Here is a 12,675-nt window from a genome sequence, read left to right as displayed (position 1 = left end):
GGCTTAACAATGTGATAATGAAGAGACAATGGTCTAGCGCAGCCAACTGAGGGTTTTGAAACAGGATTAGCCACGCAGTCCTTTAGCTAATAGATGCCCCACACCAAGGTGGCTGCAAAGGGAACAGAGTTTCTCTGCCCAAAAAGAGAACCCTTTTCCTGCCTTCCCGGGAGGGCTTTAAAACTCCATCCTGGAAAAAGCTTCTGAGTCCAGCAGAGAAAACAAAAGTTGTCGCGGCGCCCCTGGCCTGAGAGGCTGGAACTCCTGGGGACAGGAGGCTGGCAGCGGGCAGGCAGCCGGCGCCTCTGGGGAGGGGGAGCTGAAACCTAGGGGGAGGGGGCTCGATCCTCTTAAGAAGAGGGCGGCCCTCTAACCCCACCCCCACCCCCGCGCACCTGCCCCTTAGCCCCCACTCGCCACCGGACTCCCCCTCCCCCTCAGCAGGGAGGGCAGGGGAGGGGCGAGGATCCGCCCAGCCCCGCCCCACCCGACCGGCCCGGCGCCCCGGGGGACAGGGCGTGGGGGGCACGGCCAGGAGGGGGAGGGGAGCGGGCGAGCCTGGGCACGTTCCTGGGGCGCGGGGGTGGGGGGATGGGAAGCCTCCAGTACCGGCCCGGCCCGAACCATCCCCTCCCCCCGCCCCTTGGCCCGGCCCGGCCCGAGCGTAGTCCCTAAGGACGGCCGGAACGGGCAGGAGGCTCAGAGCGAGGGAATTCCGCCCGGGCCCCCCACGGGCGGACAAGCCAAGTCACTCACCGACCAGTCAAAGTTGTCTCGGAGCCTCCACAGCGGCTCCGAAGGACAGCAGCGGCCTGGGGCTGGCACCCAGGAGGGCGGGACGGTCCCAGCGGCTCCTTCAGGTGGCGGCAGCGGCGGCGGACGGAGCGTGTGTCGTGCGGGGTGTGTGGGGCTGAAGTCGGGGGCGCGCTTCGGGGACGCCACGCGCTGCGCGTCGCCGCCGTCCCCGTGTCGTCCACCACTCCCCCCTCCCGCGGCGGGGGCGCGCGCTCCGGACAGTAGGGCTGAGGGGTGCTGAGGGACGGGGCGGGGGGGCTGGGGGGAGACGAAGGAGCGCAGTAAAGGTAACTGTCCCTAGTGGGTAATGTTCGCCACTGGAGACAACTGTAGAAGAGAGGGGCGGAAGGCAGGTGGGGCGGGGGGGGGGGAGAAGGGGGGGCGAGGTTTGAAGCTGGCACCTCCGCGGGACTCCGGGTTTCTCCTCAGACTGAAATTACCCGCTTCCCAGCCCGGCTTCCCCGGTTGCTAGGCAGATTTCACCTCCCATACTTCCGGGTTTCGGTACGTCTGCCTGAATGGCAAGGCAAGTGACCAATGAGAATGAGGTGTTTGCCCAATTGCTGAGGCCTACGCCCAAAGGGTGCGGGACCTACCCAAGATCGACAGTATGCAGCAGCCAATGAGAAGCGAGCCCGACTGGCCCGACTGATCGCGCCAGCGGCCATGAAGGCCCAAGGGGCGAGAGCCGGCAAGGCCGACGCATGACGGGCGGGCAATGGAGCCAATCGACAGTCAGAAGAGAATGACTACCCAGTTGACGCTATACGGATACGAGATTTCAGTCGCCGAAGGGGCGGAGCCAAGAATATAGCGTCAATCTCCGAGGCTGAGCTCCCTTCGACCCTTGAGGGCGGCCGGTCGGTCGGGGCAAAGGGGGTTCCCTACAGTGCTCAGCAGGGGCGCCCCACCCACAATGCACCCGGAGAGGCGAGAGCGGTGTGGACTGGGAGCCGCGCGGGTGGGTGTGGGGGGAGGGGCGGGCGGTGCCGGGGGGGGGGGGGGGGGCGGGGGGCGCGCGCGGGGGGGGGGTTGGCGCCGGCTGGGCCGGGCGCAGGCTGCCGGGGTGGGGAGGGCCACCAGGGGAGCGGGGAGGTTTGGCCTCTCCGTAGTCCTAAACCCAGAGGATCCCGAGGCTGCTCACCTACCCTTGGGGCATGTCCCTGAGCCTAGCTCGTCCTCCGCTACCCGGGGTTTTGTCTTCACTGCACCCGCAAGCTCACCCTCACTGCCCCCTACCCAGCCCAGAGTCTTGTCCTCACTGGACCCCCAAGCTCACCCTCACTACCCCCTACCCAACCCAGAGTCTTGTCCTCATTGGACCCCCGAGCTCACCCTCACTACCCCCTACCCAGCCCAGAGTCTTGTCCTCATTGGACCCCCGAGCTCGTCCTCACTAGCCCCTCCCCAGCGTCTTGTCCTCACCGGACCCCCAAGCTCACCCTCACTACCCCCTACCCAGCCCAGAGTCTTATCCTCATTGGACCCCCAACCTCATTCCCACTACCCCCTCCCCAGTCCAGAGTCTTGTCCTCACTGGACCACCAGCCCTTGTCTACTGGTTTGTCCACGTACTCCTACTCTCAGTGACACCCCACACCCCGTGCTCTTTGTACTTGGACCCACGCTTATGGGTGTCCCTTCCCCCTCCTAGATCCATTCCCACTGTCCTTTAAAACTTGCACTCTCCTCACCCTTTTTCCCTCCCCTCAGGAAAGTGGAGGGACAATTCTAAAAATTAAAAAAAAAAACCACAACAGTTCCTATTAAGAGGGTGGGTGATAGCACCAGAATTCTGTGTACTGGTGTCTTATCTCATAATGCTACTTACTAGCTGCTGACCTTGGACAAACAGTTCTCCCCAGAGGAAAGGGGGAGGGCCTCAGTTTCCTCATCTGTAGACCTTAGCCAAACTTTGTATCGCCTTCAGTGTCCAGCATATTGTTTTGCATATTTATTAAGTTGGTACTTACGGTTTTCTTTTGGTTGAAGGATAGGGAAAGGAAGAGCCAGAGGAGGAACACTTACTGTGAGGGGCTTTTGCTGTCAGGCAATATGAAATTTATGCATAAAGATAGATGGTGAAGCATGAACTTTTTTATTTTCTAGCTTTCAAAAATATTCCCTTTATGAGAAATAACCCTGGAATAGAGGGAAGAGCCCTGGGTTTGAATCCTGGTTCTAGTTCATGTATGACCTTGGGCAGATCATTTAACCTTTAGTCTAGGCTCATTCTGTCATATCGAAACTGTCTCTCCTTTCACATACTATGTGGTCAAAAGATGTAGATGTGATGAAAAGAAGCATGTACTGATAGGATTCTTGGTTTCTAGTTGTCCCCATATTCTCCAGCACTTCCAACTTCAAATTCTGGGCAAAACCCTTCCCCTCTCTGGAACTCAGTTTATCCATCTAGATGCTGGACTAGATAGGTGGTCTTTTAAGACTTTTTCTAGCTCTAAGGGCCCTTCTGACTGAAATTATATTGTTCTTAATATTTTTGCCCCAGCATTGGGGAAAGATAACAGTGGACTTTTGTGTACCCTTGGGTCCTCATGCAAATAACAGCTGTATTGAGAACTTAACTCTTTACGCCGAAATGAGGGGTTGTGAAAAGTGTAGGCCAGTCCAGTCATGAGAGGTTGATAAATGGAGGGGGGGAGACACAAGACAGAGCAGGATCAGATTAGAAGAAGGTAGTCTAGTTTAGCCAGAATATAGTGTGTATGAAGGGAACTGATATTAAAAAGTCAGAAAGGGAAGGTTGTAATTAGATTGTGGAGGGCCTTGGATGAAAGGTTAGGTAGTTTGGATTTTATCCTCTAAACAATAGAGGGCCTCTGAAAGTTTTTGAGTGAGGAGTAAATCAACCAGACCTATGCATTAGAAAAACAGAGTATCACTGGACCAATGACATTTCAACTTCCTTTGGGAGCTAAACACAGTGGATAATTCCTTTGATTCCCTAAAAACAGTTAACTTCCTAAAGGTAGAAGGAATACACTAAATGATAATTTAAGGTGTCCCCCAGGTCCCAGATCTTAAGCATGGTAGGAAAATCACTAGCATTCAGGATGAACAAAGCCTCCCATCTGGTCAGGTGAATTCTGGGAGAATCTGAATCAGATGTCATCTGGTGAAGAATAGGCTCTCCGCTCTAGGACCAGCACAGTACCAAGATGGATGATGGGAATCAGACTTCTGGCATGAAGAAAAAAAAGAAGGGTCTGTGCCCTATGTAGGGATGTTTTTCCCTTCCATGTGAGTAATGATTACATCTTGCATCAAGGCGTGCCCCTTCCCGGGTCTGGGAACACATCTGGGCAAACTGGCTAAGTGACATTCATATCCAAATAGGGAAATGGGAACAGAGCCAACAAGCCTTCACTGACAGCAGTGGAGGAGGGGCCTCTGTGGTGTCACGAAGAATGGGGGTGGGGGAGTGCAGGCCAGAAGAGGAGACCTCATGTCGCTTTTGTGACCTTGGATTCTATAGGAAATACCACTTCTGGGGGAAGTGGGGTGGAGCACACCAACTCAGTAATATCAACACGGAAAGGTTACATGCAGTTTTTAGAACAGAAAGCCATGTAATGTCCCTAACTGAGAGTGGCAGTTCAGGTATGCACAACAATCGTCCAGGCCTGACTTCCTTCCTAGGGTTAATATCTCTCCACCATCATACTTTGTTGCCTCCTCAGATTGTTTTGGAGCACAATTTGGTATTCCCAAACAATTTGAGGCCTTTACTAATTTACTGAAACCTGAAATCTGTGCCAGTTGTTCAGATGACACTCGATCACACAGGTAAAGGGTTATTTGCCTTTTTTTTTTTAAAGAAAGACCCCTAAATCTAAAATAATTTGGAACCTTAGAAGCAACCAGAAGTCCAGATATCAGTTTAATTAGTTTTTTTGCTTTCCCAGGACAGTCTTAAATATTAAATTACCCTAGGGTGATATTGGGGAGTGAAATTAGATTTTATGGGCTTACATGGAGTAGGAAGATCATGGAATATGAGCCTAATAGAAGACCCAAGAATTCCTAGGCACTACTAAGAAATTTTATTTGGTTATCCATAAACCAAAACCACAATATGATCACTATTTCAGAGAGGATCACTTTACTGAGTCTCAGTTTTCTTGTCTATAAAGAGGTATATTCTCTATTATAAGTTCTAAAAATTACCTCCACCCCATTCCCAGAAAAGGTAGAATGTAAAATGTCAGTTTAAAGAAAGAATTCAGGGAGCATCTAGGTGGTGCAGTGAATAGAGCACCAGCCCTGGAGTCAGGAAGACCTGAGTTCAAATGTGGCCTCAGACACTTAACACAAAAACTAACCATGTGATGTTGGGCAAGTTGCTTAGCCCCAACTGCCCTCCAAAAAGAAAAAAAAAAGCGTCTTTCGTGATCCAGAGTTGTTTTTTTTTTCCATACTTTGAAATGGAAAGAAGAATATTGCAATAATGGGACAGAAATGTTTGAACTCTTGTTTCTAATTCACTATAAACTTTTGACAATTCAGTTCCTTCTTTTAGGATATTTCCTCATCTATGAAATGAGGAAATTTTATTAGATTAGGGGTTCTTAACCTCTTTTATGTTATGGAATCTTTCAGCAGGTGGATGAAGCCTACCAACTCCTGAGAATGGTATTTTAACAAAAAATAAAATGCAAAGGATTACAAAAGAAACCAATTATATAATTTTTTTCCCATCCAAATTCATGTATCTCCTGGAATCTGTCCATGCATCTCAAGAACCCCAGATTAGATGATCCTACTCTAGTACTCATAGTCCTCTCTTTCCCTTGAAATAATGTTTTATTGCCTGTAACACTCATTTTTCATTTAATCACATATGAGACTTGTAATTTAGCCAGTTCTATTGAACTTTTCTGTATGTCTTGGCTTCTCAGATATGTTTGTATCCCATAGCATCAAGCATAGCATTAAGCACATAGGGATTGAGAAGTAGGAAAGCTGACATGGGTCTGAGAGATCCTTTAGCCCAGACCCTTTCACAGATGGGTCATCCAAGATCTATCCTGATTTCCTCCAGTTGCTAGTGTCCTTAAACTCTTCCCCAAAATTCTTTTGTATAGATCTCATATTTATCTGCGTGTCCTCTCTATTCCTAGCACCTAGTGCAGTGTCTGGTGATGTTTTTTGCTCCTGTACCAGACTTTCCTCAGTGAATTGAAAAATCAAAATTTTGCATTGTTCATAGTCTTCTTGACACAGAAAATTTAGTATTGACTAATTTGAATCTAGAAATTCAGCCTGCCTGAGAGGTAGTGATTGCTTGGCACCCACAGATTCATCCAGTTTATTAAATTGTTGACAAAAGATCTCTCTCTTTGGCAGTCTTCATAAGTCCCCTAAGAGTTATCTACTTGTATGCAGTAGCATACCAATGATTTTCATGATTTAATTAAAGAAATTTACATTCTCATAGCCATAATCATCTCTGACAAAAGTTTCCTGGCCTCCATCTTAAGTCCGTTCTGGTCATTATATGGCTAAGTGGCCAGCAAGTAAATCCACACAGCTCCCCCTACCTTCCTGGCTCTGACCCAAACAGGAGCCCAAGTTTTCCTCTTTCCAAAACTGCTTGTTGTACTTCCTCAGTTCATTTCAAGTACTTTTGCCAGTATCAAAAAATGTAAAGGGTGAACTCACTACCAATGAAGATAAAATTAAAGGATTTATTAGGAACTATTTTTCTCGATTATCCCAAGAAATCTAACAATCTTAAATGAAATGGATGAATATTTACAAAAATATAAATTGTCCAAATTAACAGGAGACAAAATAAAATATTTAAATGACCCCATCTTAGTAAAAAAATTGAACAAGCTATCAATGAATTCCCTAAGAAAAAATCTTTAGGACCAGATGGATTCACAAGTAAGTTCTACCAATATTTAAAGAACAACTAATTCCAGTATAATATAAACTTTTTGGCAGAATAGGTAAAGAAGGAATCCAACCAAATTCCTTTTACAACACAAATATGTTGATACCTAAACCAGGAAAAATGAAAACAGAGAAAGAAAACTATAGACCAATTTCCCTAATGAATATTGATGTAAAAATTTTAAAATACCAGCAAGGAGATTATAATATATCACAAAGATCATATACACTGACTAGGTAGGCTTTAATACCAGGAATTCAGGGCAGGTTCAAGATTAGGAAACCTGTCAGTATAACTGACCATATCAATAATAAAACAAACAAAAATCAATAGATGTGGAAAAAAACTTTTGACAAACTACACCACACATTCCTATCAAAAACACTAAAAAGCATAGGTATAAATGGAAATTTCCTAAAAATGGTAAGTAGTATCCAAGTCCATCTGGTGATGAGCTAGCAGCCTTCCCAGTAAGATCAGGGGTGAAACAAGAATGCCCATCACCACTGTTCAATATTGTATTTAAAATGCTAGCTATAGCAATGAGAGAAGAAAAAGAAATTGAAGGAATTAGAATAGGCAGTGGGGAAATAAAACTATCACCCTTTGCATATGATATGATAGTATACTTGAAGAATCCTAGAGAATCAACTAAAAGAGTAATTGAAAAAGTTAACTTTAGCAAAATCTCAGGATATCAAATAAACCCACATAAATCATCAACATTTCTATATATTACCAGCAAAGTCCAGCAGCAAGAAATTCCATTTAAAATAACTGTAGGCAGTATAAAACACATGGGAGTCTACCGGCCAAGACAAATCCAGGCACTATATAAACACATCTACAAAACACTTCACACAAAGAGATCTGAACAATTGGAAAAATAATTGCTTATGGGTAGGCCAAGCCAATGTGATAAAAAATGACTTTATTCCTAAATTAATATTCAGTGCCATACCAAATTATTAAAAAAAAGCACTTTATAGAGCTAGAAAAAGCAATCATCTGGAAGAAAAAAAAGTCGGGTCAGCTAGGTGGTGCAGTGAACAGTCAGGAGGACCTGAGCTCAAATCCTGCCTCAGCCACTTAATTGACACTAGCCATTGGACCCTGGGCAAGTCACTTAGCCCCAGTTGCCCTGCCTTCCCTTCTCCAAAAACAAAACAAAAAAACCCAGAACAAAAGGTCAGGAATATCAAAGGGGAAAAAAATGTGAAGGAAGGTAGCCCAGCAGTTCCAGATTTCAAACTTGGGTTATAGAGCAGTTCTTCAATCTGGTACTGGCTGAGATAGAATGGTGGAGCAGTAGAATAGATTGAGTACATAATACATAGTAGGTAATGATCATAGTAATCCAGTGTTTGATAAATACAAAGAAACCAGCTTTTGAGACAGGAACTCACTGACAAAAGCTGCTCTGAAAACTGGAAAACATTTTGGCAGAAATAGGTATAGACCAATGTCTCAAGCCGTATACCGTGTTTCCCCGATAATAAGACACTGTCTTATTTTTTTTTTTTTTTTGGAAAGAAAAACACCAGAGGGCTTATTTTCAGGGGAGGGCTTATGTTGTCCTGCCTCAGCTCTCCTCCGCGGCACTGCTCTCAATGGCGCCAGCAAGCACATCACTGGGGAAGAACAGGGTGACGCGCTCACTGCTGCAGCTCTGATTGGATGCAGCTCGGAGCACAGCGTGCGTTTCACGGGGGGGGGTTGCATACAGAGGGTACCGTAATGTAGCATGTAGTGCAGGGGATCACCTTCACTACAGTAGCAATCTCAATAGGGCTTATTTTCGGGATAGGTCTTATTATCGGGGAAACATGGTATACCAACATAAGGTCAAAATGGGTACATGATTTAGACATAAAGGGTGATATAAGCAGATTAGGGAAACATGGAATAGTTTACCTGTCAGATTTATGGATAAGGGCAGAATTTAGGGCCAAGCAAGAGACAGCATTATGAGATGTAAAATGGATAATTTTGATTAAAATGTTTTTTGTTTTTTTTGCACAAACAAAAACAGGGCAGCCAAGATTAGAAGGAAAGAAAACTGGGGGGGGGGAGGCAGGGAATTTATAGCAAATTTATCTGATAAAGGCCTCATTTCTCAAATATATAGAGAACTGAATCAAATTTGTAAGAATATAAATCATTCCCCAACTGATAAATGGTCAAAGGTTATGAATTGGCAGTTTCCAGATAAAGAAATCAAGGCTATAATAATATGAAAAAATTGTCTAAATCACTTGATTAGAGAAATGCACACTAAAACAATTCTTGAGGAACCACCTCACAAAAGGATTTATATGTACAAAAATATAGCAATTCTTTTTCTGGTGGCAAAGAATTGGAAACTGAAAGTATTCCCATCAGTTGGGGAATGGCTGAACAAGTTGTGATATGTAATTGTGATGGAATACTATTGTTCTATAAGAAATTATGAGCAAGGTGCTTTCAAAAAAACCTGGGAAGACTTATGTGAACTGATGCAAAGTGAAGTGAGGAGAACCAGGAGATTATTGTACACAGTAACAGCAGTATTGTATGATGATTAATTGCAAATGACTTAGCTATTCTCAGTTAGACAATCTGAAAGACTTATGATGAAAAATGTTAGCCACCTCCGGAGAAAGAACTGATGGAACCTGAATGCAGATTGAAGCGTACTATTTTTTTACTTTATTTTTTTGTGGTGGTTTTTTTTTTTTGTCTTTTCTTTCAGAACATGACTAATATGTAAATATATTTTGGATGACTGCACATGTATAACCTATGTCAAATTGCTTGACAGGTAAGGGAGAGGGAAGGGAAGGAAAGAATTTAGCTTTCAAAAAATTTTTAAATGTTAAAATGGTTTTACATGTAATTGGAAAAATATATATTTTTCAAATAAATTCAAGTACTCTTGCATGTTGTAGTCTTTTTTTACATAAAATAATAGTTTCAGATTTTTTTTTTCCCAGCAGGTAATTTTAAGAAAAACATACCGGGGGGCAGCTAGGTAGCACAGTGAGCAGAGCATGGGCTCTGGAGTCAGGAGGACCTGAGTTCAAATTTGACTTCAAACACTTAATTAACACTTACTAGCTGTGTGACCTTGGGCAAGTCACTTAACCCCAATTGCTCTCCAAATAGCAAAAAAGAAAAACATAAGGACTTTTCGACATGCTGACCTATTTCAGCACCTTACTTATATTATACTCTTAACCACTTAACACTGGGGATAGTTAATGCTTCTCACTTTAAAGTCCTTTCTATTATACTTGTAACTAAGACCCAAGCATCTCCTATTTAAGGTTCCTTAAAATGGGGAAGGGGCCCTAAATTATGACATTTTGCCTGAGGGCAAGGATTTAAATTTCAGTCTCTGCTTATTCACCTTGCAAATTGGCAAAGATGCAACAAATTTTAATAACCAATAATTTGTCTTTTGTGATAAGCGGAAAAAGTCCTGCTCTTGGAGACAGAAGACTTCAAGTCCTGGCTTTGATACTTCCTAGTTGTATAACTCTGAGCCACAATTTCCTTATCTGTTAAAAAAATAATAATAATGTTTGCCTTCTAACTTTATAGGGTTGTTGTGAGAAAAGCACTTTGAAAACTGTCAAGTGCCAGCTATATAGTAAGTAGGAACTCTTTGATCATGTAGCCTTGGATAGGTTTTGACAAAATGTGAATGAATATGGTAAAAGGATATTGGGTTGTTTTAGACGAATGACTCAGAGTTTCAATTCAGGAAGCATTTATTAAGCAGCTATAATGTACAAGACACTAGATTAAAAAACAAACAAAAAATAGTTCCCTCAAAGAGCTTACATTCTTATTTTGAATTTTTTCATTCAACAGATTTTTTTTATAAGCCACCAATGATAAGAGTTTTGTTTGCAAAGCACCTTCCTCACAAGAACCTTGGGAGGTACCGTGTTTCCCCGATAATAAGACCTATCCCGAAAATAAGCCCTCCCCTTACTGTGTAAGATTCCTCTAAAATCAGCCCTCCCCCGAAAATAAGCCCTATTGAGATTGCTACTGTAGTGAAGGTGATCCCCTGCACTACACGCTATGTTACGGTACCCTCTGTATGTACCGCCCCCCCCCCAAAGGCACGCTGCGCTCCGAGCTGCATCCAATCAGAGCTGCAGCAGTGAGCGTGTCATCCTGTTCTTCCCCAGTGATTCACTTGCTGGCGCCATTGAGAGCAGTGCCGTGGAGGAGAGCTGAGGCAGGACAACATAAGCCCTCCCCTGAAAATGAGCCCTCTGGTGTTTTTCTTTCCAAAAAAAATAATAAGTGTCTTATTATCGGGGAAACACGGTAGATATTATGAATATTTTTCTCCATTTTAAAAGTGAGTATATTGAGGCTCTGAGGTTAAGTAATGTACCCATAGGATTTTAATCCAGGCCTTGTCTACTACATGCAAGACATTTGTGTTAAAACACCAGAGACACTGCCCCTCCCCCCAAAAAAAGAAAGATGCTAGCAGTTCCTGCTCTTAAAGAATATGCAGTCTAATGAGGGGAAATGATTTCTATGCAAATAAACATGATGCAAGGGAAAGAGATAAGTGTGAAAAGGAGCTTGAGGCAAAATTCTCAGAAATTTAAGAAAGGACAGGTCATTTCAGGGAGGGGGAAGGAAGATTGGAAAGCCTTCATGGAAGAAGTGGCACCAGACTTGGGCCTTGAAGGAAGAGATTTATATGAAAATGGTCTATTCAAGGAGGAAGAGATGAGCAAAAGACCTACTATGAGTACCGTAGTGTGCTACGTATTAAATGCATCAGACTACAATAAATTCTCAGTCTACAAAATACTTTGATTCAAGATGAGAAAGATAAAAAATATTCAAGGTTAAGATGGATTGGTGGCAGATATGTGATGTAGCAGCCATTCTAGACAGCAGTTTGGAGCTATACTAGAAAAGTCACTAAACTAAACATATCATTTTGTATATTCCCACAAGAAGGTCACAGACAGGAAAGGGTTATTTATATAAATACACAAAAATAACCGGGAGCAGGATTTTTTGTGGTAACAAAAAATTGGAAACAGGTGCCTACTGAATGGGAAATGACTTAACTGTACTATATGAATGTAATAGGATATTATTGCATCTTAAATGGCAGGGAGAATTCAAAGAAGCTTAGGAAGACTTGCATAAACTGACAAAGTAATCAGAACCAAGAAAATAGTTTACACAGTAACTTAAAGAGGAACAACATTGATGGGCATCAAAACTGATCAAAGCAGTGATCAGCTGATCATGGGACTGCCTATGAAACAGGTACTCCTTTCAAAAGAGCAGTGCTGAGCCATGCAAGCAAGATGGCGCATATATTGTCAGATTTGGCCAATATGTTGGTTTGCTTTGCTTGTCTATATTTCATTGTTGCAGGGTGGGTGCTCTATAGTTTTCAAGTGTCAACACTGGAAATGACAACCACTACTGGACTTAGAGTCAGATGCCCTGGGTTCAAATTCTAGATCTGCAACTTATTAAGTAACCCAGTAACCTTTGAGAAATCATTTGCAATCATCTGAGCCACAATTCAACCATCTGTAAAATGAGGATTAGTCTCCTACTTGAACTGTCTTATAGGATAGTTGTGAGCAATGATAGTTCTCATTTCTATAGCATTTTATAGTAAAAGCACTTTCTTTGTAACCTTGTGGCCCATTTTACAGATGAAGAAACACTCAGAGAAGTGAATTGATTGTCCACTGTTGAGTGCCTGAAATTCTGTGGTTTGTACCCTGGATGTAATTTTCAGATTACAAACATTGGTCATGTTATATGTCTAGCCCACTTTGATCACAAGTGATGACATTTGATTTACCATCTAGATATAGAGCCTATCCCCTTTCATACAGGGTTACTTGAGAAAAAATTTTGGGGCTTATTTTGCTAATCAAAGATTTTTAGGATCAAGTTTTTTTAAAAAAAATTAT

The 12,675-nt window shown here is 43.5% G+C and overlaps 1 protein-coding gene across 4 annotated transcripts in view; it reads right to left on the bottom strand.

Annotated features, from left to right (window-relative positions):
• Positions 1-993, bottom strand: part of GATAD2A (GATA zinc finger domain containing 2A) — a 234,882-nt gene extending 233,889 nt beyond the window's left edge. For 2 of the 4 annotated variants that reach the window (XM_069086915.1, XM_069086910.1), the window contains exon 1: positions 757-974. The gene's annotated coding sequence lies outside the window, so the exon portion shown is untranslated. Of the gene's footprint in view, positions 1-756 lie in introns of all 4 variants that reach the window. The other 2 variants (XM_069086918.1, XM_069086917.1) reach the window with 2 other exon arrangements.
• Between the last annotated feature and the right edge of the window lie 11,682 nt (positions 994-12,675).

This window comes from Petaurus breviceps, unplaced genomic scaffold (genome assembly GCF_028583685.1).
Source record: "Petaurus breviceps papuanus isolate PSGF00001 unplaced genomic scaffold, PetGlider_PUasm1.0 180, whole genome shotgun sequence".
Classification (NCBI taxonomy): Eukaryota; Metazoa; Chordata; class Mammalia; order Diprotodontia; family Petauridae; genus Petaurus; species Petaurus breviceps.
Note: the sequence above shows the minus strand (reverse complement) of the source record. Positions and strands in the feature narration are given on the sequence as shown.